Raw genomic sequence first — 25,865 nt, 5'->3', positions numbered from 1 at the left:
ATAACTATTCTTATGGATCCTGATTCTGTAAGAAAGGAAACCTCCATTTAGAGCTTTGATATAGATTGAATTGTGGCCTCTGCCCCAACTGTCTTGAATTCCTAACTGCCTTTACCTCAAATTGTAACCTAGTTTGGAAATTGAGTCATTGCAGATGTAATTAGTTAAGATGAGGTCACACTGGAGTAAGGTAGGCCCCTAATCCAGTCTGACTGATTTCTTATAAAAAGGGAAATTTGGACACACAGACACACAGACACACAGACACACACACACACACACAGAACACCATGTGAAGACTGGAGTTCTGTAGCCACAAACTAAGGATCTATCAGAAACTAGATAGGATAGACTGCAATAGATTTTTTTCCTGGAGTATTAAGAGAGAGGAGGTTCCTGCTGGCACCATTACCTCACACTTCTAGCTTCCAGAACTCTGAGACACCACATTTCTGTTGTTTTATGCCACTCAGTTTGTGATGCTTTGTTACAGCAGCCCCAGGAAACTCATACCAGCCTATATTTTCACATCCCCCGAAAAACAAAAGTGGGGTATTTAAAATGATCCTTTTCTTCGTAGAAGTGAGGCCTGAGGTAGGATATCCTGATAACAAAGTAGCCAGAACCTTCTCTATTACTGCTTCAGTCCCAGTTCTTATGGCCCTCAGAGCATCCTTAGCACTGGGAGTTCAACATGTCAGAACTGGACAGTTTTAACTTTAACCCTCTTCCTCCCTCATAAGCCTCTCTCAGTTATTATTACCACATGTCTATCAGTCCCTCTGGTTAAAACCTCCTGTAATCCTTTTCTTATCCCAAATTTTAGAAAAAAATCTAGATTTGGGGGCACCTGGATGGCTCAGTCAGTTAAACATCTGATTCTTGGTTTTGGCTCAGGTCATGATCTTAGGGTCATGAGATTGAGCCCCAGGTCAGGCTCCGTGCTGGACATGGAGCCTGTTTAGGATTCTCTCTCTCCTTCTCCTTCTGCCTACACCTCCCTGCCTCTGGCATAAATGTATGCTCTCTCTTTCTCTCTTAAAAAAAAGAAAGAAAGAAAGAAAGAAAAAAAAAATCAGATCCTTATTACTGATGGCAATAATTGGCCAGACTGAGCGGCAGGCCCCTAACACAGAGGATGTGTTCTCAGGCTTCCTGATGTACATGCTTTGCTGGCACTGGAGCCTGGGACTCTGGCAGGATGAGGGGAGAATACTGCCCCTCCCACATAGGGATATAAGTGTAGACTTTCTGATCCTGGGCTGAGTCACACTGAAGGTTTGCATCCTGCTGTGTCACTTACTGGCTGAGGAGCAGCCTTGGAGAGACTCCTTAATCCCTCTGGGCCTCTGTTTACTAATCTGTAAATGAGATAATGATGGAGCTCACATCATAGGGGCATTGAGAGAATGAAATGATTCAGTGCACCTCAAGAGGGAGAACATGGCATGTGGCAGGTGCTTCATTAATGTTCACTTGTATTGTTATATATGCAAGAAAACCTCATTGACATTTATTCAAATAACCTTATTATTTTTCATAAAGAAGGACATAGTTAATCCTCAGTTTTTCTTTGCCTTCCCTGTTCCCCCACCGGTTTCACACACATTAAGAAATGCAGTGGTAGTTTATACACACAGATTCAGGGCTGGCTTAGCAAGGAACTTGGAGCAAAGCTTCTGAGATCTAACTTAGCCCAGCTCCTGGGCCTCTCCTGGCTGCCGTGTCCCCTGTGCTTACCGGTCTACGACGTTGTTTAGGTTCCAGTGGCCAAGGGCACAGCTTCGTGACTGGCCTTCTGAGGCCTCCAGCGTCGCCAGGGGGTGCCTCTAATTAGGTACACTGTTGAGCGCGCAGCTCTTTATCCTGGAAGCAAGAAGGGCTGCTGGGAATAGCTGCTTAGCATGAAATGCAGGCAGCAAGTCCGGTATTAGTTAGAAGCACGTTACTGATGGTCTGAAGCACTGGCAAAGACCAGACAAACAAAAAACGAGGACCCCCCCACCAAAGCCAGTTGTTTGCATCATATTCCCCTTATAGGGCCATTCCTAAGCTGAGCACATTCATTCAGCTGATATTTATGACTGACCTTTCATGATCAATAGGGATTTATTAAACAATTCCTGAGTGCCAGATATAGTACTAGGTATTGATGATAAATGAAATGATAAGCTAGACACAGTCCTGGCTGTAACTAGTTTATACTCCGGTTGTTGGGACCGACTGTTGAGCCAATAGTGGAGCTGGGGTTGGGGCATCACAGAGGTGGGTTATCATGTCCCACAGTGGGGGATCCTGACCCAGTCTGAGGGCAAATAGGGAACCATCGTACTTGTCATTTTTTATTTAATGCCCCTATGAGATTGATTTTGGACAGGATAAGGATTGTGACTGTCCTTTTATTGTTCTGTCGCCCACGCTATCTCAGCAGTTGGCATATGGTAGAGGCTCAACAAACATTTGGTCAGTAAGGAATTAAATGGTAAGCTGAGAACGGAAGGATGGGTGTCAGTAAGGAGGAAAGTATGTGTGTGGGGGTGTGGGAGAGTGGCAGCAGGAGATAAAATGGGGAGGAAGGACATCACAGGGAAGGAGTGGCATGTACTTCTTGGGAAGGACAAAGACTGGTTCTGGAAACTGTTTATACAGTAGGTTGGTATGGAGGCAATTCAGGAGGCATGGTGAAGGCTGATGGTGAGAATAACATGGAATTATTGAAGATTTTAAACAAGAAAGGCTGTTTGGATTTGACATGCATATTTTAAGGTATAGGGAAAGGATTAGATTGGAGAGGACTAAGGGGAAGCAGAGAGGTGAATCTGAGGGCTTCAGTGGCAATCTTGATTAGAGATGGGGATGGCTGGGCAAATTACTAACAGAGGAGATGGAGATGTGGGTAGATTTAAAAGCAGCTAAGGAAGTAGGCTCAGTAAGACCTGGCAACTGTCTCTAGAAAAGGAAGGGAAGAATGGCACCACGTCTTGTAAGGGATGCTAGCGTCATTCACTTACTTGATAAACAACAGAAGAAGAAAGGCAGTGGGGAGATAAAAGCACATGTGGACACACTGAGCTTGAGTTGCCTATTGGAGGTTCAGTGGGCAGGTGCATACATCAGGCTTACCCTCAGAAGAACAATCAGGTTCTCAATATACAGGTTTAGATGCTAATTTGCATAGAAGATCCAGGTTTTATAATCTAGAGATCCATAGATAAAATTCAGAAGGACCATGGACCTCTGAAATTACATTGACATTTTAATGTATGTGCATTGTTCTGGAGAGCTGGCTTTGTGTCAACCTTTCAAAAATAAGTTAACCATTGATCCTTGGGGCTGCTGGAGCTAGAAGGAGAGATGGCATTGCTCAAGTAGAGGGAGGAGGAAGAGAGCTGTGGGAGCATCAGCATTCTGGGGACGAGGGCACTGTGCTGAGTTAGCAGTGGGGGTCAGTCTATGGGGGATGAGATGAGGATTTACAGAAAACATTAGCTTTACTGTTTATAAAGTTCTTTCACAGACACTGTTATTTCATGTCTCAGTAACTCAGCTAGATGTTTATCATTTGGCTTTGTGTCAGAATTCAGTATAAGACACAGAAACTTGGCTATAAATTTTAAACAAGAAGAGATTTAATACAGAGAATTGGGTGCTTACGAAAATCACTGGACAGGTGAGCCTGTGGGACAAGATTTCCAGAACAATGTGAAGCCAAGGTCAAAATGCACACCTACAGTTGCCCTTAGGGAATTGAGATGCTGGAGTCAGATATCTCTGTGGTTGCTGCCATTGCTGCAGTTGCTTCTCGACCCTTAGAAAGCTGGAGAACGGCATGGGAATATTGCTGGAGCTCAAAAGCCTTATGTTTCCATGACATCCCTTGACTGCTGTGAACAGTCAGGGACCCAGAAGATGGCCACCATCTTACCTGCCTTCTACAACTCCTTGCATTAATGCATCTAATTAACCCCTACACCTCTAGATTCAGGAAGGCTGGAAAATATCTTTATTCTACCTCCCCACCTAAAAGAGAGTGAAATGGAGGTAAAGAGGAGGTCTCCCACTGCAAGGGAGCAGAGAGCAAATATTTTAGATTTAGTGGGCCATGCAGTCTCTATCATACCTACTCAGCTTTACTATTGCAGTGCAAAAGCTGCCACAGAAAGTACATAAAAGAATGAGCATGGTTGTGTTCTAATAAAACTTTATCTATAAAAATGGACAGTGGTCCATATATATATATAAAGAACTTCTCAAACTCAACACACACAAAACAGATAATCATGTCAAAAAATGGGCAGAAGACATGAACAGACACTTCTCCAATGAAGACATACAAATGGCTATCAGACACATGAAAAAATGTTCATCATCACTAGCCATCAGGGAGATTCAAATTAAAACCACATTGAGATACCACCTTACACCAGTTAGAATGGCCAAAATTAGCAAGACAGGAAACAACGTGTGTTGGAGAGGATGTGGAGAAAGGGGAACCCTCTTACACTGTTGGTGGGAATGCAAGTTGGTGTAGCCACTTTGGAGAACAGTGTGGAGATTCCTTAAGAAATTAAAAATAGAGCTTCCCTATGACCCTGCACTTGCACTACTGGGTATTTACTCCAAAGATACAGATGTAGTGAAAAGAAGGGCCATCTGTACCCCAATGTTTATAGCAGCAATGGCCACGGTTGCCAAACTGTGGAAAGAACCAAGATGTCCTTCAACGGATGAATGGATAAGGAAGATGTCGTCCATATACACTATGGAGTATTATGCCTCCATCAGAAAGGATGAATACCCAACTTTTGTATCAACATGGATGGAACTGGAAGAGATTATTCTGAGTGAAATAAGCCAAGCAGAGAGGGTCAATTATCACATGGTTTCACTTATTTCTGGAGCATAACAAGTAACATGGAGGACATAGGGAGATGGAGAGGAGAAGGGAGTTGAGGGAAATTGGAAGGGGAGATGAACCATAAGAGACTGTGGACTCTGAAAAACAATCTGAGGGTTTTGAAGGGGTGGGGGGTGGGAGGTTGGGGGAGCCAGGTGGTGGGTATTATGGAGGGCATGTATTGCATGGAGTACTAGGTGTGGTGCATAAACAATGAATTCTGTTATGCTGAAAAGAAATTTAAAAAGGGCGGTGGGCTGGATTTGGCCTGTGGGCCATAGTATGCCCACCCTGTGGGTAAGAAAGTCAATTCACAATCATTATAATGGGTTCATTTTATGGATGAGGGAATTAAACCAGAGAGATTTAGGACCATTTAGCCAGTGTAAGTGGAAACATACTCTCATTATTTTGGTTTCAAAGTTCATGCTCTTTTCAATGAACCTTGATCCTGAATCCATCCCTTTGAGAGACTTGTGATATTCAGAGGAAAGAAAATGTGCCCCTCACTATTATAGACCCTGATAAAAGCCCCATGAATGGTGCAAAGTGCTTTTGTATACAAGGCATGTTTGACAGAAGAAATCAGAATAACTTTCACTATGGAAGTTGTTTAAGCTAGGTGTTAGAGAAAGGTATAACTTTAATAGGTGGAGATGGTAGGGGAGTAGGTGGGGCGCAAAAGAGCATTTCAAGTGGGAAAGTTCAAAGCAAGTTTACAGAAATGGCTAGGAATCCAAACTCATCTGAGCATTGTGACCTTCTAAGGTTTTGCAAGAGGACGGTTGGATTATGGAGAACCTTGGATGTTATGGTGCAAAATCTGGATTTAAAAAGCAGAAGCCCTGGCAATTTTTGAACCAGGCTGTGATATATCTGTTGCCACAGGGAGAATTATCTAGTATTGTGGTACAAAATTTTTTCACTCAGAATTCAACAAGAATTCACATAGGAAGTGTTTGCAACATCTTTTCATGCAAAGGAAGCCATGAATATGAAGGATGTCTTGAGCCATTCATGGCACTTGGAAACTTGTTAAGACAGGTGGGATAGAAGGATGCTTTCAATAGTGAGAAATGAGAATAACATAACTTGCAAAGCCACAAACAGGAGGTTGTTTTTGTAGGAAAGATGGTGGGTGGGAGAAGTGGACATATGTAGCAGGCCATTGGAAATACGGGTTTGATTTTCAAGAGAGAGATGCTGGGAGTTGTTACATACAGCTGGACAGAGCCACAGAAAAGCTCGTGTCTCTGATGGTTGTGAGTAGTAGAGGATTCCTAAAGTAGAAGCCAGGGGACTTAGGTCATCAAGAACCAGGAGGGGCACATGGTTGGGAAAATGGAGTAGGGAGGGTACAGGGCCAGGGTGAGTGTTATCAGAGGAGTCAGGGGAAGAGCTGTTTCCAGAAAAAGGAATGGCCGGTAGTGTTACATGCCACCAGGAGGACAGTAAGTATTCATGAGACAGTAAGTATTCATGACTTGGTGATGAGACAGCCGGGGTGGGTGAACCCTGAAGAGCCCTTTAGTGTGTGGAGAGGAAATGGAGGCAGAAGTTGTGTACTGTTCACTTGACCAATTTGATGTGGAAAGGAAAGAGGAGAGAATATGGGAGATTGAAATTTGTTTAAGAGTTGATTACTTCCTCAGTGCCCAAAGACCATTAGTGACTTCACTGGTCAGAACTCTTCTGATGTCTCGGCCTCCCCTGCCAGGACTTCCTAAAGAAAAGGTGGTTGAAGGAAGAGCATCATTGATTCTCTCTTGATTTCAGGATCCATTTTCTTGGTCAGTTGTTTGTGACTGACTTGACTTTGCTTTTTGGCTCCGCCGGTGGCCTCTCCTGGCAACCTGTGAGGTAATACACAAATGTGTGCCGTTGTTAAGCAACTGCTCCCAGCCGCGGAGGCTCTGCTAAATTTGGAATGCGCATGAGTCCCAATCTAAGTCTTCATTCAGCAGCGAAAAAATAAGTCCCTGACTTTGAAATTTCAGAGTTTGTACATTTGTGGAATATTAAATCAGTGCACTGACGGTTTTGGTCTTACCTCACAGGATTCCTTTAAAATCCACTAGAGAATTGACTGTGCAGTGAAGAATGCTGTGAAAATTTCATTCTCAGCAGGGTCTTTTCTAGAAAGAAAGTAGGAATGCCCAAGTTCCAGAAGGAATGGAGTATCTTACACCAGTGCTTCAACTGTAATAAACAAAAGCGAAACATACCCAACAATAACAACAACAAAGCACACAAACTTTGGAGTCTCCAATGGAAGTGATTCTATCAGTCTAAATTAAGACTCTTGATTTATTCTAAGCCTTATTTTCTTTCATACCTTGGCCAGGAGCTTCTACCATGTAACCAGCTGGGTCTCAAGTGGGTTATGAAATGGATGCATGAAGAGGAAACCTGGATTCCTATCTTTCCCCGTACTCTCACGTTTAAGCTGCTGTGTTATTTTCCAAGGCCCTCAGCTGTGTTGCCCTGGAGCTATTTAGGAAGTTGAAGTGTTCTAGGACTCCTTCACATTTGTATAGAATTTCAGTTTTTGAAATATTTAGACATCCATTAATTTCATTGGACCGCACAATAATCTGTCAGATAGGCAGTATGATCATTAAGCCCATTTGACAGATAAAAGGAACTGAGATTCAGAGTGGTTCATTAATTAGGTCAGGCTCACAGAGGATACCAACCCCAGATTCAAGGCTGAAGCTCAAGTCCCCAGCTCCAAACCAATCCCATTTTTTTCCCTAGTCTGCTCTGGGTAGCATTTTTGACATGAATGTTTTCTTTCATTCTTAAACACTTCAGTAAATAAGCTTCGTACCCCATCACGCTGGTTCCTGGGAGTACATTGATTGTGAAGGTCCGGGAGCAGAAACCACAGACTGTAAGTGACAGTTCCCCTTATCGGAGGTTTGGCCTTTATTGAATGGAGGGCTCTTGTTAAGGAAAGCTATGCATTGAGAGAAGAGGCTTGCCAATCTCTCAAAAGATGGAAATTTCTGGGCTCCTTGGGGATAGCTAATGATAGTGATTATGGAGGAGTTTGCAGATGGGCAGTACTTTATAAATCCTGGAGGAGTGGCCGTAGACGGCATTTCTGGGGAGATGGGTATTTGCATTTGTTATCTTCTGGACACTGCTGCCTTTGGGATATTCTTGTTTTTGTAAACACGCCTGCTTTTCCTTCTCTTTAGAAACGGGTCTGTTATCTAGCCTCTTGGTGGCTTTCTGGACGTGTGAGCTGGTGGCTCCAGTAAAATGGAACATTTGTACTGTTGCGAAACTGAATTTGGTGATGTTGCCAATATCTTAGCCCTCAAGTAGTCTTTAAATATTCTCAGCTCTGGGAGCTGGCCCAAGAAATTGCTTATTCTCTTCCCCATACCACTCAGCATATAAATCCTGAATTACTGCTGACCAAAGATACGTAGAGTACAAATCAATAAGCATTTTGTTTCTGTGTTTTAGGGAATGAGACGTTGAGTGAGAGAAAACCCTTTGACGAAGGCTTCAAATTATTGTCATTGTTCTATGGATTAACAGAGCCGAGACGATTAATTTACTCATTTGTTGACCGCTGTGTCATTACACTGCACTGAAAGGATGTTTCTAGTAGCTTTTTGAAATATAATTCACATACCAACAATTCACACATTTAAGGAATACCATTCAGTGGTTTTTGGTATGTTACATTATTAATTTTTTAGTCATGGTCAAAGACCTAAAACATAAAAAAGTTGCTGTTTTAACCATATTTAGCATACGATTCAGTATCATTAGCTATACTCACAGTTTTATACTACCATCACGACTATTCCCACAAAGGTTTTTTTGTTTTTTGTTTTTTTTTTTTATCACCTCAAGCGGAAACCCTGTACTCATTTAACGATATGTCCCCCTGAGAGGATTTTTGAATGTGCTTTGATTGCTACCTTCGGGTATAGGGAAGTCCATCAAGGAAGATTTTGTTTATTCTTTTAGGGGAAGCTCCATATGGTACATGACATAGTTCAGGTGCCCTCAGGTCAGCAGCCTTAGAGATGAGTATGCCGGATATTATGGGAGCGTCTCTCAGGGTCCACACTCGGTGGGGGGGTGGGCAGGGAGAGGTGGCGGGGAAGATAAGGGGGCAGGCTTAGCATAAGAAGAAGGTGTGCTGCTCTGCAGTCAGAAGGTCCCCGCCTACCCACTGGGGCCCTGGAACTGAGGACTCTGGAGCTGGGCAACGAGGATGGGTCTGCATACCTTTCTTCTTCCAGGCACCAGACGCCAGCAGGCCCTGGGAGGATACGTGAGTCCAGGCTACGTAAGTTACTCCTTCAACCAGGGACAACTGGGGAGAGGGTTGACAGCTGAGGGCTACGAGCCAGCAACTTGCTTGGCAGCTGGGGGATGAAATCTTCAGCTAGTGCTTCCCAAACGTGGCTGCCCTTTGGAATCACCTGGGCTGCCTCAAAATTACTCTGACTGGTTTAATTGATATGGGGTGAGAAGCGGGCGGCAGGAGTTTTAAGAGCTTTCCAGGTGACTCCAAAGGGCAACAGTTTGGGAGCACCTGCTTTCCAGGCTGAAGAGGCGGCAGGTTGGTGAGAAGAGCCTGCGTTTCCGAGTCAGGACGATCTGCATGTGGCTCAGCCATTGACTAGCTCTGTGAGTTCTCATTTACGTCCTGCAGGGCTTACAAAAATACGGAATGGAGGTGCATTTGGGTGGGTGGGAGGGGACTTACAGATCAATACAAAACCAGCAAACACTTTCAAGAAAATTTGGCAAAAAACAATGCATAATTTACAGTGAAGTTCAAATAACTTAAACATCTGAAGATATATTGTCTTAACGTATTAATTGCCTTTCATGTCTGAAGAAATGAAAGTTAAAACTATTTGCTTATAGCACTTAGTAATGATGAAGGTGGTGACTGGAGACATTTTTACACTCTTGGTATGTGTGCACTGGTGTAGCATTTGTGGTGGAATATGCATACAGGTTCTAAAAAGGGGAATCACATCCGATTCCAGAAGTTTATCTTGCAGAAATAATGTGTTGGTGTGTCAAGATGTATGCATAAAGGTGTAATTACTGAGCCTTGCTGGCAATGGTGGGAAATTGGGAACAGGACAAATGCTCATTAATAGGTTCTTTTTTTTTTTTTTTTTTAGATTTTATTTATTTACTTGACAGAGAGAGCACACAAGTAGGGGGAGCGGGAGAGGGAAAAGCAGGCTCCCTGCTGAGCAGGGGGCCCATACAGGGCTCCACCCCAGGACCCTGGGATCATGACCTGAGCGGAAGGCAGGCATTTAACTGGCTGAGCCACCCAGGTGCCCCTAATAGGGTATTGGTTAAATAACTTCTGGTAGATAGCTCTTCTGGAACTATGCAGTCATTGAAAAAAATAATGTAGTGTGCATGTATTAACAGAGGTAGATAACCACCATGTATTTTTAAAAATGAGAGAAGGGATAAACAAAACAGCACAAGCCTATTTTTTAACTAAAATCCTATTTGCATTGAAAATGCCTGTAAGAAAAATACCAGATGTTAAGAGTAAACAGTGTTTTTCCTGTATCTCTCCATAATGCTTCAGACTTAAAGAAATCATTACCCATATATTAATTTTGGTATTAATTTTGTATTCAGGAAAAACAGAGCCATTTCCAAAAATGACATGGTTCCAAAAATATGTACACATACCTCCCTCCTTCCATGCTCGTGTCTGTGTGTCCATCCCCACTTCTCCCCAGCGGTCTGAAAGGGAACAGTCTATAATCTAATTAGCAGTGATCCCTAGAAATGGGGGTCATGTGTGATTTTTGTTTTCTTCCTTATGCTTATTTATACTTCACAAATTTTTATATTAGGAGCATTTATTCTGACCTGCACATTTGTTATCAAGCGGTACGTTTTCACTCTATTCATCGTTTCTGGTTTTTTTTTTTTTTTTTCCCTAAAGTAAATTTGACCTTTAGAGGAGGCATTTCCAAGCCTAGCATCCATCACCTACCATTATACTTCTGCTTCATCTGTTAAATGGTAATGTGTCCTCTAAAAATATTGATATTAAATTAAGTCATTCCGTGTTTGCTCTTAGGAAGAGCTTTGAGGTTATCAAATTTACCAGGCAGGTAGGATATGCAAAAAGAGAAATGCAAGGAAAGCGTCCAGCAGGCCAGGGCTCTGCCATGTGTCTGACAAATCTCATTCATCCCTCTATAGGCTCTAAATTAAACATCACCTCCCCTGTCCTATTTTCTTGGCTCCCCCAGAGTAAACTGGTGCTGACTTCTCCATATGTTTTTTATGACCCTCATTAAATTTTGTTGTAAGTAGTTGTTGATGGCTGTCAACCCATGAAGACCTCCAGATAGGAAATGTGGTAGCCACCCACCAAGATGGTCCCAGTGATCCTTACCTCTTGGTATTCATGTCCTTGGCAAATAAATTATAATAGAAGTGATGAAATGTCATTTCCCAGATTGAATTATAAAAGACTGAGGTTTTGGGATGCCTGAGTGGCTCAGTCAGTTAAGTGCCTGACTCTTGATTTCAGCTCAGGTCATAATCTCAGAGGCAGGAGATAAAGCCCCTTGGTGGGCTCCCTGCTCAGCTGGGAGTCTGGTTCTCTCTCTCTCTCCCTTGCCCCTCTCCCCACTAATGCTCTCTCTGACTCTCTCTCTCACAAGTAAATAAAGTAAATCTTAAAAAAAAAAAAAAGGACTGAGATTTCTGCCTTGGGTTCTTTCTCTTAAATCACTTACTCTATGGAAAACCAGCCACCATGTTGTAAAGACAGGCAGTGTGTGGGAGAAGCTCATGTAGCACAGCAGGTAGGAAACAGGCTGGCCGACAAGCGTGTGGTTGAGCTTAGAAGCAGGTCTTCCCCTTGTTGAGTCTTCAGATGCTGTGGGCCCTGCTGTCAGCTCGAGTGCAACCTCACGAAAGAACCTGCACCAAAACCATCTAAATGCCTCCCAATTTCTAACCCTCAGAAAGTATGTGAGACAATACATATTGTTTTAAGTGCTAACTTTGAGATAACTTATGAAGCAGTAGATAACTAGTAAGAATTTAGTGCTAAAAGTGGGGTACTGATTTGACAAGCAATAAAAGTATGGTAGGGGCTTTGAAACTAAGCAGTGTGTGGTAGAAAAGCTGTAATGATTTTGAGGAACATGTTAGCAAAAGCTTAAAGTGCCATGAGTACACTGTTCACAGAAGTTTGGACTCCGAGGAAGCTACCAGGGAAGGTTTAAAGGAAAATGAGGAGAATCGTATTGGAAACTGGAAAAGCAGAGTCTTTATTATGTAGTGGCAAAAACTTAGCAATACCGTCATCTGCAGTAATGTGGAAAGTAGAAAACATACCTAATGAGCTGGGTGATGTGGTTAAGGAGATTTGGAAACAGTGTTGTGTCTTCCATTTTTTCCCTGTTGGTTATAGTAAAACTGCAAGGACAGATAAACTGAAGGCAGAACTAATAAACAAAAAGAGCCAGGACTTGCTGTTTTTGAAGATTCACAGCCTCTCCAGATAGCACGTGATACTAAAATTAACAAATGGCTTTTGAGCAAAGATCAAATTTGGGGACACTTTTAGGAAAACAAACATGATGCCAAGAGTGTGACTGGAAAATCTTTTCAAAATCTCAAATATCAAAGATGGTGTCTCAGAGAATTGTGCAGTCAGCCAAGAAGACCTTTCAGGAGATAAGGGTTTACCTCCTAGACCTTCTTGGTCAATGATAGGTCAATGAAGCTCAAGGACATTGTACCTCAGCAAAAGCCCAAGGTGAGGAAGGGTCCATTGCAAAAAGATTTGTGGGTATGACTTCTGTCTAATGGAATGAAGTCTAAAAGGAATCACAGAAGATCTTCAAAGTTTTTAAAAAGAGTTACACTTGAAAAGACACCATCGTGTTGAAATGAAAGGGACATAGTACAAAATGAAAAGTGGCCTTTGGACCCCCAAGTATCACAAGTAGGAAGCAGGCAGAGAAAACTACTCAGCTGCAAATGCTTGCTAACTTTCATGAAATGGAAGGGCCACCAGGAAGCCCAAACCAAGAGTTCAGAGGGTGGTGTTAAGAGCCATAGAAAATTATTCTCAGACCTCAGCAAAGGACTCCCATGTGCTTGGTAGGATTTCAGAATTGCTAGTCCTACATGCTTCCCATTTCCCTGTTTGTGGGCAGGAGTGTTTTTACTGGTTATCCTCTTCTTGTCCCACTGTTGTGTGTTGAGTGTGTGGGGACAGATAGCCAGTTGCTTTCGTTGCACATGTCTTAGATATTGAGAGAGTCATTGAGACATTGAGAGAGACATTGAGAGTCAGTGAGCTCTATGTCAGGGCTACACCCAATGAACCCCATCCATGCCTAGACCTGATCTAGACCATAAGAATCTGGACTGGGACCTGATGCTGGGGTGCGATGAGACTTTTAGGTACTGTGGGAGAGGTTAGTGTATATTGCATGTAGGATAGATGGGAATCATTGGTCCTGAAGGTGACTATGGTAGCCAGCCTCTAAGATAGCCCCAATTAATCCATAACTCTTAGCATTCAGAGTCGTTAGTTCCCTCCCAAACCCATATTGTGCTAGGGTTGTTCTTTTTGACCAATAGCAGAAGCTATGGTATGTCACTTTGAGATAAGTTTTGAGATGGTAGCTTCCATTTGGGGGATGCTCTTGGATTGCTCACTGTGGGATACACTGTATGTTGAGGACATTCAGGCATCCTTGTGGAGAGAATCACCTGGTGAAGAATTTCCAGCCTATTGCCATGTAAGTGAACTTTCTTTTAAGCATAGTCAAGACTCCAGTCAGGACTTCAAATGTTGGAGACCCAGCCAACAGCTTGACTGCAACTTCATGAGACACTGTGTGGAAAGGAATTAACATAGCAGACCCAAGATTGCTATCCTTAGAAAGGCCTACTTGTAAGACCAGCTCTTGGCTAGCATCTGGGAACTTGGATTTAGGGAAGGTTCCCACCATTCCCTAATGATGAGTGGTTGACATTACCCAAAGTGTGCAAACAATATTACTTACGGTGAACACCAGCTTTTGTCTGTGAGTCTGGAATTTTGGTATGTGCTAGGCAGAGTGTGCATGCATGAGCAGCCCCCAACAGAACCCTTGGACATAGAGTCTCTAATGAGCTTCCCTGGTAGACAACATTTCACAAATTATTGTCACAATATGATGCTAGAGGAATTATGCTTGTCCTGTGGGATTCCATGGGGAAAGGACTCTTGGAAGCTTGTGCCTCGTTTCCTATGGACCTTACTGCATGCACCTTTTCCCTTTGTTGGTTTTTGCTTTATATCCTTTTGTTGTCCCCAAAGCCATGAGCAATACTGTCTGTATGTGAATCCTCCTCGTGATCATTGAACCTAGACGTGTTCTCCGGGATGCTCAACACAAAGACCCAGAGCAAGAACCACCTACTCACAAACTGAGATAATAATTGTTTATTATTTTAAGGCACTGAGTTTTAGAGCAACAGATAACTAATACATGAAGCCAATTACTTCTCTCTCCCCAGCATTTAGCTTCGTGTCTAGAACATAGGTGTTAAATATTTGTTGAGTGAAATGACATTTCTGCCTTTGAAGAATTTTACAGTCCATCTGGTGCCTTTGCAGGAGAAATCTAAATCCTTGCCTAATGTTACAAAACTGGCTTACCTTCCCTTTCTTTTGTCTGGAAGAGCCAGTCCCACTGGCATTATCAGATTCTGCCATCTTCTTTTTTGGATGAGGTTCATGTGTATAGGAATTAGTGTATGGCCATGCTTCTCTGTTACTTCTTAGTTTCCTTGTTTGTTTGTTTTTCTCCTCTGTGCCTTGGTGATCACCGCTATTCTCACCATTGGAATAAAACCTTCCTGCTGAAAAATTAATTACTGAATGTTTCAGGGCCTTATAAGATATTAATATTTCTCTCTTGAATCTTGCCTCTTTTTCTGTCATATGATTGCCTTGACAAATGAACGTTTTTGTTTTACATTGTCCCCTCCTCTGCACACTGTCTTGAAATAGACTTATATACAAAGATAGCAACCATTCCGGCTAAGATAACTTTAATGTGGGAGAGAAACCCAAAATATAAACTAGAAGTAGACTTCCCAGATTTATCCACAGTTTCTGAAAAAAGTATTTTAATCAAAAGGTGTGTGTCTGTGTTTGTGTATAGATGTGTGCATGTGCACACAGACTCACCCACACACACGCATACTCATCCCTAGTTGACTTCTAGGACCTACTTTTTGGTAGTTAACTGAGTATTTTCCCTCCCTTCAAGTGTATTCCAATCATAGTAGATGACCGTGATTCCAGTTTTCCTGGTAATCTCAAGGTGATCTAATAGGAGTTCTCTGATTTGATCTCTTTTTCCTTAATTAAAAAAAATCTTCCCTCTTTTATCAAAAAATTCTATCCTTCTTTAAAGGGCTCTCTCTAGTCTTCCCTCCCTTTTCTTTTTTTTTTTTTTTAAGATTTTATTTATTTATTTGACAGAGAGAGATCACAAGCAGGCAGAGAGGCAGGTAGAGAGAGAGAGGGAAGCAGGCTCCCCGCTGAGCAGAGAGCCCGATGCGGGGCTCGATCCCAGGACCCTGAGATCATGACCTGAGCCGAAGGCAGCGGCTTAACCCACTGAGCCACCCAGGCGCCCCTTACGCATTATTTTATCTCTGATTTTGCCTTGTATTTTTGCATTTTCTTCTTTCATCTTCTTACCAATTTCAATAAGGATGCTCAGGTTTCTTTAACTCTAAATAGAACCACCACCCTTTTCTTTGCCTTGCTTTCTCTTGGAACTGTAATTCTATGTACTTCCTTTACTTTGTTGCCAAGCTTCTCAAGATTAGTCATTTCTGCTGGCTACCTCACTTCCTCATCATTCACTCACTGCTTAACACTTAAAACTCACCGTATTACCCTTTCCATTCTGCAGTTCCCCTCCAAGGTATTTTTATGACTGTGTCTATTAACCCTCTGCCCCCCCCCCCCCACATCCTGCAAACTGTTTACCCTACTGAAGCATTTATTTCTGCTGTTGTGACCTTCTTTGAAACTACTTTTTCTTCTTTATTTGATGTATGACATTTTTGCCTTGGTTCTCATCCTTTTTTTTTTTTTAAAGATTTTAATTATTTATTTGACAGACAGAGATCACAAGTAGGCAGAGAAGCAGGCAGAGAGAGAGAGGAGGAAGCAGGCTCCCTGCTGAGCAGAGAGCCCGACATGTGGGCCTCGATCCCAGGACCCTGGAATCATGACCTGAGCCGAAGGCAGAGGCTTAACCCACTGAGCCACCCAGGCGCCCCCTCATCCTATCTTTTATAGGTATATTTCTGATTATTGACTAATGGACCAATCAATTAAGACTTATCCAAGCTGGAAGAAACTGGTTTCTGGAGCGAGTAGTCCATTTGCAAAAGTCCTGTTCCTTCCCCAGAATTTTTAATTCCCAGGGGTTCAGTTGCTCACGTAAGACCGTTACATCTGAATGTGCCATCTAGGTACTGTTTTTGGCAGTCTTGTTTATTCCATTTGGAGAAGACTCCAAAATTCTACATTTCAAGCCTTGTATTTCAACCAGAAGGTGAACATAGCAACTTAACTGTACCATGAGCTCATCAAATTCTAACTGAAACGGAAGTTTTCATTTTTCTTCCTTTCCAAATAGCTCCTTACAACCTCTCTGTTTTTATCTGATTCTATGATAGGAGTCACCTTTTATCCTTCTCTTCGACCCTTGTGTCCTAACAATCCTCAAGTCCTATCAGAACTACTTATATAATATTTCCTCTGTTGGCTGTCTTTCTAGTCCTAGTCCCACTATGGCTGTCTCCTAGCTCCTGCCTTTGACTCCAGTCTTACGTTCAGTCCCATATACGTGGGACTGATGGCTCTTTTGAAAATGAAATCCTCTCTCCATCATGGCACCATCTGGAAAGCATCTGTTTTTGACAAATAAAGGGTAAATGCCTCTCTTCTCTTCTTCCCCTATGCTCACTGCACCCTCGTAGCTGCCCTGGCTTTCCTGCTTCTATTTTGCCCATGACTTTCCCTTAAGCCTTTACACTTCATCTCAGGCTTGCAGTTTTTTCCAAGAAGGTGTTCCTGCTTTCTCTGTGATGGCTCCCACCTTCTTGTGCTGATGTGCTGTATTTCCATTCCTCCCATGCCACAGAGTGTTTATGCTCTGTTGGTGCTCAGGGTTTATGAATGATAATCCATTAGGACATGAAAAAAAAAAAGATAATAGAATTGCTATTTATTTTTAATTTTTTACTACTGATTTTTTGTTTGTGGTGAAATACACACAACATAAAATTTACCACTTTAGCTGTCTTTAAATGCTACAGTTCTGTAGCATTACATCTCTATTCCCAAGGCTGTGTGACTGTCCCCACCATCCATCTCCAGAACTTTTTCATCTTCTCTGACTGAAGCTATTACCCATTAAATACTACCTTTTAAGATTTCTGTTTATATGTATTTTCAGAATGAAGAAATGTTGATGTATTGGAAGTACGTGTTCCATTTTTTAAGTGACTGGGGAGCACAAAAGATTTAGAGGTCAATAACAATTATTTGCCACTAGGCATTTTATAAATACTCTTTAATATTAATCTGGGATGTAAGTTACTGACACCTGTCATTTAATTATTAGATGGGTTTCTGCTTTATAGAGAAAAAATTTTAAACAGACAAGCAAAAGTTAATAAATTAAAATCACCTATAATAAGACAACTCCTATAACTATTAAAATTTGATCATATATTCCTTTCAGCTAGTTTTCTATGCATACAAATATGATTTTCTTTTAAAAAGGAAGGGTCAGGGGGTGCCTGGGTGTCTCAGTGGGTTAAGCCTCTGCCTTCAGCTCAGGTAATGATCTCAGGGTCCTGGGATTGAGCCCCGCATCAGGCTCTCTGTTCAGCGGGCAGCCTGCTTCTCCCTCTCTCTCTGCCTGCCTCTCTGCTTACTTGTGATTTCTCTCTGTCAAATAAATACATAAAATCTTTAAAAAAAAAAAAAAAGGAAGGGTCAGGTTCTATATTTTTGTAAATTTTGTACACTGCCTATTGTATTTTGAAGACTGTCATGACTGTTTCTTTTGATACTGAACATTCTTTTCCCATTTATTTTAATGGCTTTATCTTATGAAAGTATAAAAGTAATTGATTTAAATACTTTAATGCCTGTGCTGTTGGATTTTTAGGCTCTTCTGTTTTTTTACTCCTCTTTTTGCTATTTAAACAGTTCTGTAAAGCAGATGCTATTAGCTATGACTTAAATACCTGTGACATTTCTATAGGAGAAGTCCCTGAAATTTACATGTTTCTTTAGGAGTGAGATTTTATTGCCGTCTTTTCTGTCTGTGTCTGAGGCAATTTTGTGCGGTGGTGAAGAGCTTGGATGAGAATTTTAATTGTACCTCAAAAACTTACTAGCCGTGTGACTGGGCTAGTTGTCTTTGGAGGCCTCGTTTTTTCTCATCTGTAAATTGGGGATAAAAGGAATACTGTGTTTCCAGGATGCAATGAGGATTAAATGAGTTAATAAGTGGGAGGTATTTAACATTGGTTAGCATACAGTAAGCAAACAATAAATTTTGGCAGTTTTTTCTAGTGCATGTCCCTTGTCAAGTAAGCCAAGTTAATCATCAAGTAGCTCCTGTAAAATAAAACATGGTTCTGTTCCTCTGTAAGATGAATTACATATTTAATGACTTCATTTTATCTGTTCTACTAAGTAGGGGCCGTGAACATAGCAATCTTAATGTGTCGTAGTTTGTAGGGACAGAGTGTAATCTTGTAGATTTGAAAGCTTAATAGGAGCCCTTCTGAAGGTAGATTTATATGGAGACAAATGAAGGGGAAATTAAAGTGTTGTTAGAAGAAATTTGTCATTTTTCGGGGGAACAGTGTGCTTCATTTCCAGACATCTGATGAAGGCAGGGATGTGGCTTCTTTCAGTGTTTGTACGGTACTCCAGCATTTGGCCGTAGTAGGCACTTAATAAATATTTGTGAAATAAATAATATTTATAAATAAACACATCTACGCTTCACTGAACGTATTGCCATGTATGTTGTCAACGTGATGAAGGCTCTGTGTAATGCACTGACAGAACTCCTGGCTGCAGAGTGGGCTGCAGGCTTGCAGGCACTTCTCGTAATGATGTTCTAGGATTCGAGAGTGAGCAGATTCAGAAATGATGCGGGCGGCTGTCGTGGCTGGTGAGTGCCTCACGCTGTGCAGGTCAGGTTCTCTGATTCCGCTGCTGTCCCCGCGTGGGTGCTCTGTCCTTTCCTCAGCTGCTGGATCTGATCTCACCGTGCAAACACCGTTTTGTTTCTGCTGACCCATGGCGTTCCATGTTTGACTAGTGTGTTTCCCATTTTCTGAGCCAAATACCTAGGTAAATCCCTCTGGGAGGAGGTGAGGCCCTGCAGTCGTTTGCAACCCCTGTTCGAGCCTTGGGTCGAATCATGGGCTCTTTGTAAGGATGCGGTGTCATCTGTAACCCTCGGAGGGCATTCTTGGCACAGTGTGTGGACTCCCACACAGGAGAACATTGACAGTCATCAGAGGAATGACTTAGTTCCTGCTGAATTAAAAAAGAAAAAAATCAGATTTATAGTATAAATGGATTTTACTCTCTTCAAAGTAGTGACCTTGGGATAGGTGTAATCCTTTAATGCTTCCATTCATGTTGCTGTTGCCGCAAACATTTCTGGAATCCTTTTCAAGTTGTCTTCAGAGCTATGAATATGAAATATTCACGTCCTTGTGAATATTTCTGAGTTTGACAAATATTCATGCTTTGTAGGAAGCTTTGATTTTTTTTTTTTTTTTTTTTTTTTGGAGGAAGGAAAGCACCAGTGGCATTGGGTCCAGCTTCAGAAGTGAGTGCTGAGGGCTGAGAACACTAGTTCTGTCTAAGGCAAAGCGGGGGTGTAGACGTCTCGTAATGATGTCAGGATACTCAGGTGTGTTCCGAACATGACTTCTTTTTGTAAAATGATATTTCAAACTATAAAATGCATCAAGCCTGGAGAACACTCGGGGACACTATATGGCAGGCACTGTATGGCAGGACGCTATATGGCAGGATGGCAGGCCAGCCCTGATGTTCAACAGAGGCTGACGTACTGCCATGTTTGTTGGGCCGTGTTCCTTCGTCTTTCTCTTGTCCCCTGTTCTTCCTTTGACAGGAGACACTGCAGACACCCCTGAAGTATTGTCCTTTCCCACGCCTGGTGCCCACACTCCTTGCCTCTGCAGCTAGCCCTCCGCCAGAGTCGCGGCGCTTCATTCCCATGTAGGCTTATGCCTTTTGCGGGAAGCGCTTTAAAATTCACACGAATTGTATCTTACTGTGTGTCTCCTCTGACATCATTTTTGAGAATTATCCATGCCGATTTATTTTCATTGCTTTATACGAATCAATCCGTGTATTCGTCCGCTCACCCGAGAGAGGGTTACAATGATGCCACCCGTTTGCTGTTGCAGAACGTGCTACAGCGAACATGTGTGCATGTCTGCCTAGGAGTGTGCGCTAGGGATTGTCTAAAGCAAAGCCCTGGAAGAGGAATCCCTCATTCTAGAATATGCACATCTTCCCTTCACTTCAAGGCAGTTGTCATTATGTTCCCACCAGCAGGTACTGTTTCCGTGCATTCTCTAGATGGATCACATTTCAAATTTTGCCTGTTTGTCATGCGACTGTATCTCCTCATTTTAGCTTGCATTTCTCTGCTCACTAGTGTGGTGGAGAGCATCTTATCATCTGTTTGGTGGCCCCCCCAAGTTTCTTCTTTGGTGAATTGCCCATTCATACTGCCTTTGGCCTTTTTATTAATGATTTACAAGAATCATTTATATTCTAGATACTAATTCTTTGTCAGTTTGATGGGTGACAAATGTCTTTGCCTAGTCTGTGGTTTACGTTTTCGCTCTTCAATGATGTCCTTTATTCAACAGCAGTGCTAAATGTTAATAGAGTGTATTAATTTCTTCGTTACGGTGTATGCCTTTTTGTGTCTTGTTTATGAAATCCTCCTCTACCCTAATCTTATAAAAATATTTCTTATACCTTCTTTTTAAAGTTTTGAAATGCAGTGTTTAGTAGTGACTTAGAATTAATTTTTATGTGTTTGTATGACAACGGACACTACTCTTTTTCCATATGGGTGACCAGTTGTCTCATTTCCATATACTGAATCTTTTCGGTGCTGTCAGATACCACATTCCCGTGTATATGTGGATGTGCTCTGTAGCTCTGTGTTCTTGGTGAAGCGTGTGTTTGCTCACTGTGTCCCAGCCTCTCTTTTACGTATTTTGGGCTTCAGTTCCACCTTTGGAATTGTTCTTGACTACACCAGACTCTTTATATCTTTGGACTGTAGAGGACTCATTTTGCTTTTTTTTTGGAATTACTCAGATGTTTTACAGATATATGATGAGAATTTATCCTCTTATGATACTGAGTCTTCTCATCCACAAATATGAACCAACTTATTTAGTTCTTCTTTTAATGTCTTTCAATAACATTTCATAATTGTTGCCATACTTCTTATGTATCTTTGTTAATGTATTCTTAAGTATCCCATAGTCTGTATTGCTTTTGTTCATGGCATTGTTTTTTATCCCTTCCTATTGTTGCTGATGCATAGGAACATTATTTGTTTTTGTATACCTTGCTGAATTCTCCTGAATTTTCATGTTTTACTGTAGACATTCTTACATTTCCTATGTAGATATATATGATATATATAGAGATATATGTATATATGTGTGTGTGTAGATATACACTTCCTATGTAGATATATAATCCTTTGATAATGACAGACCTTCCCCTCACCCAAGTTGCATGAGTAAAGGAAAACTATCTCTCTACTTGGAACATTTCTGACACCAAATATGTGGGTTTTTACATTACATTCTCTAATTTTTTTGCAGACACAAATTGGATGTCCTACAATTTAGTTCAATTCTGGCATTAATATTGCCACACATTAAAGAACTCAGTCCCACAAAACCACTCCCCACATCAGACACCAATCACAACTTTGGGTCTCCCATACTTTTAGCTGACTTGGCCAAAAAATGGAGCACCTACTGATGTAGGAGAGATGTTAGGGTTTGGAGCTGATGTCCAAGAAAGAATTCCTGAGACTCTTTGGTGCAAAAACATGGTTTTCTTAAAGCACAGGGACAGGACCAGTGGCCAGAAAAAGCTGCACTGGGGTTGTCAGGAGTGGCTGATTATATACTTTCAAGTGCGGGGTGAGTGGTTAGGGAGAGTGTAAGTCTCTAAGGAATTTTGGAAGCAAGGTTTCCAGGAGCTTGAGGGGGCTAGATGTTGTTAGGAAAAGGTCACTTATTACTGTCTAGTAAACCCTTAGTCATGAGACTCTTCAGATGTATATCAGTGGGCCATATCCTTGGGGGGTGATGGCCAACATATATCTTGGGGAGTAGAGATAAAGGAAGTTTCCAAAGGATTTTTTATATGTTAAAGTAGACCACAGGATCCTGAGGGTCAGGCTAAAATTGCCTTTTTCCCTTAGCAAAGTATTAACATTGAGACAGCTGTGTTCCTAGAGGAATGTCACTCTGCCTGTTTCAAGGACTTGTCAATGGGCTGTAAGTACTAAGGAAATTTAATTTTTTTCTTTTGAAATTTTTTGAAAGAAATTTAATTTCTTTCTTTGTTTGCCACATGACTTCATTTGCCTATGATCCTTCCTCAGGTTTGGTAATTTGCTAGAATGGCTCACAGAACTCAGGGAAGTGCTTTACTTGCTACTACTGGCTTATTATAAAGGATACAACTCAGGAACAGCCAAATGGAAGAGATGCATAGGGCACGGTATGGGAGTGGGGGTAAATGGAGCTTCCATGCCCTGTCTAGAAGCACTACTCTCCTGGCACCTCCATGTATGCACCAACCCAAACTACATCATTTGGGGGCTTTTTGGAGGTTCCATTGCATAGGCATGATTGGCTAAATCATTGACAATTGCTGACTGAACTGAATCTCCAGCCCCTCTCCCCTCCTCACTGGTAACTAGGATCATTCCTCTGGAGTCATTTCATTAGCATAAACTTAGGTATGGTTCAAAGGGGCTGGTTATGAATAACAAAAGGTACTCCTCTATAAATTCCAAGGATTTTAGGAGCTCTGTGCCAGGAACCAAAAGCAAAGACAAATATAAATTTTTTATTACATCACAACATCATGGTGACTTTCACTTTTTTTTTTTTTTTGTATTAAGGTGCTGGCTTGGATTTTTAATATACTGCCTTTATAAATAGTTTTACTGAGACACAGCCACACTCGTATTGTCTATGGCTTATTTTGCATGACATGGAGGAATCCACTAGCTTGAGCAGCAGATTTCTAGTTTGCAAAGCCTAAAGTATTTGCCATCAGACCCTTTACATAATGTTTTCTGAGGAGCGCTAGAACCTTCTTGTTTCATTCCTGACTTTAAAATGAGAGCTCGTAATGCTGTGCCAGAATGATGTTCCTGTAGATTGGTTGATGGGTGCTTTTTTTTTTTTTTTTTTCTGGGGCACGAACCCACGATGGGTGCTTTTTATTGGGTTAAGAAAATGTCCTGCTGGTCTTAGATTTGTTAAGAAGTGTTTTCTTGCTTGTTTTGTTATTTTAAAAAATCATGAATGAATGTTGAATTTTATCAAATGTGCTTTTAGCATCTGAGAAGATTTGTTTTTCTCTCCTCTTAAACATACTTAGTTATATTCTCTTTTAGATTTTTCTATTTCTAGTTCTTGGAGCTGGAATTCTCTTGTTTAATGTGCTGTTGTAACTTATGAGCTTAGTGGGGCTGATGTTTCTGTGGTAATTGTCTGGGGCATGGGTCATGGGAGTTTTTGCTCTAGATTTTCAGCCTCTTTTGGCCCAGAACCAATGGTTATATGTTAATTTCTCAGGTTGGGTATTTCTGGACCATGCAGGTAGCCTAAAATTGTATACCCCAGAAGCAGAAGTCTGGGGTTTAAATTTTTCAGGGACCTTTTGTCTTCCCTTCTTGAAGTCAAACAGAGGTCCATAAGGCATCTGAGTTGGGGGGAGAACGCTTTTCAACCCATTTTCTCTGTGGTTGCAGCTCCTCATGGGGTAGCCAGAATTCCACCTTGGGCAGACCCTTTGGGCTTTGCTTCTGGTCCCTCTGTGCTAGTTGACATCTAAACCATTATTTTTCCTGGATTGATACTTGTTCTATTCCATCCTCTTCCCCATGACCTCCCTTACCTCTGGGGGAAGCTGCCCAGTTGATTCCTCTGCTTAGCTCTGCTTTTCCGTTGCTGCTTCATTTCTGGCCCCTGCTAATTTCTCCTTCATTATTGCAGGTTCAATTATGCATTTAAGAAGAAACTGGTATTTCCAAGTGCTTGTGGCCAGAACATATGAATGTGTCATCTTAGCTTACCATCTTGCTAAAATGAGAGGCTGCCCTCTGAATGCAACTGTGGCATTCAAAAAACAAAAGCACAGCAAAATCCAATAAAACAAAACAAAACAGAACAAAAAACAAAACTCAGAAATTGGATCCCTAAAGGAACTAACCGTGAGCCAGGCAGCATGCAAAGTCCTTTGCTATCAGCTTATAAAATTCTTATGAAATCCTCATAACTCCTTTTAAATAGAAAAGTTAAGTAACCGGCCCAGCAGTTGGTCAGAGGCAGAGTGAAGCAAGGAACTCAGATTTGTCAGGCATTCTTTACTCTTAAATGGCCTGAACAGTGGGAGCCCTGGGTATTAAGTGTGCCCCTTCTCAGAGTGACTACTGCGAAGGCCGGCACTCTTTTCTATCTAATGTTCCTAATATATTGACACAGTTGTCTCACCTGGTAATTCTAGAACAGAATCATGATTGAATTTGTGAGATTTTGGAATTTTGGTAGATTTAAATTAATCTGAAAAGCAGGGTTTTTTTTAGAGGTCTTCAACAGAAGAAGGAACATGGGTACATTCCTTTTCAGCATGACAGAGCCTCAGGGAATTAATGGGGACCAGTTGTTTCCCATGTTGATAAGATGTTGGAGGAATGTGTCTTTCTCCCAAGTCTACTAAGACATGTTTTAAGGATGTGTTGTCATGCCTGTGGTTTCTGGAAGGCCACAGAGAGTTGGGATTTTATGTCCCCTCTTGGTTTGTTTATTCACATTCTGAAATCAAGGCCTTGATACAGATGGAGACTGTGGCCATTGTATTTTGTGATTAGGGGACTGCAGACGGCTAACACTGTCATCTCACTTAATGGCTTGAGGATGGACTCCAGAGCACTCTGCCACCACTCACCCTTGTTGGCTGTCAAATTTTGCATCTTAACTTGAATCAAAAGATGGCCTTGAGAATTTTTGCTCAGTGCCTGTAAGAGCCTTCTGCAATATTGCATGTTACCGGGTGCTTCCTGAGAGGAGATTTGAGCGGTTGTGGCCTCTCTGAGCCCAAGGAAAGCTTGGGAAGTGGTGGAACTTCTCTTCCACCTGCAGTGTAGACCTGTTTTGCTGTGAAGTTGTGTTAATGACTTCACCAAAAATGTTCTCAATGCATAATAGGCATATTTACTGGGTGAGCTGATGTTGCAATCCTGTCTATCTGGGGCAGTCAATTATGAATCTGCTAATTAGCCTGATGTTTGGTCTCCCAGCTAAGTGAGCTCTTGTGAACTCTGCCAGAATCTGGATTTCCAAATGATTTGACAAGAGAAAAGGGAAAGATTGGGCCAAAGAGTCCATCGCAGGTCAGTTTCGTATCGTCAGAAATTTGTTCAGTCCAAGCTCTTTGCTTCTTTGTTGTCAGGATATACCCTTTCTTCCACCTTCCATAGCCGTTAACCTGTCCCAAGGAAGACTAGTCTTGCCTCCCTTTTCTATTTTTAGCAGTAGCATGTGGAAGAGCCTC

The 25,865-nt window shown here is 41.8% G+C and overlaps 1 protein-coding gene across 12 annotated transcripts in view; it reads left to right on the top strand.

The window, feature by feature from the left end:
- The window catches only part of RGS6 (regulator of G protein signaling 6), a 558,551-nt gene that overhangs the window by 52,066 nt on the left and 480,620 nt on the right, over positions 1-25,865 (top strand). The window lies entirely within an intron of this gene.

Source organism: Lutra lutra, chromosome 7, assembly GCF_902655055.1.
Source record: "Lutra lutra chromosome 7, mLutLut1.2, whole genome shotgun sequence".
Lineage (NCBI taxonomy): Eukaryota > Metazoa > Chordata > Mammalia > Carnivora > Mustelidae > Lutra > Lutra lutra.
This window is presented reverse-complemented; position numbering and strand designations above follow the sequence as displayed.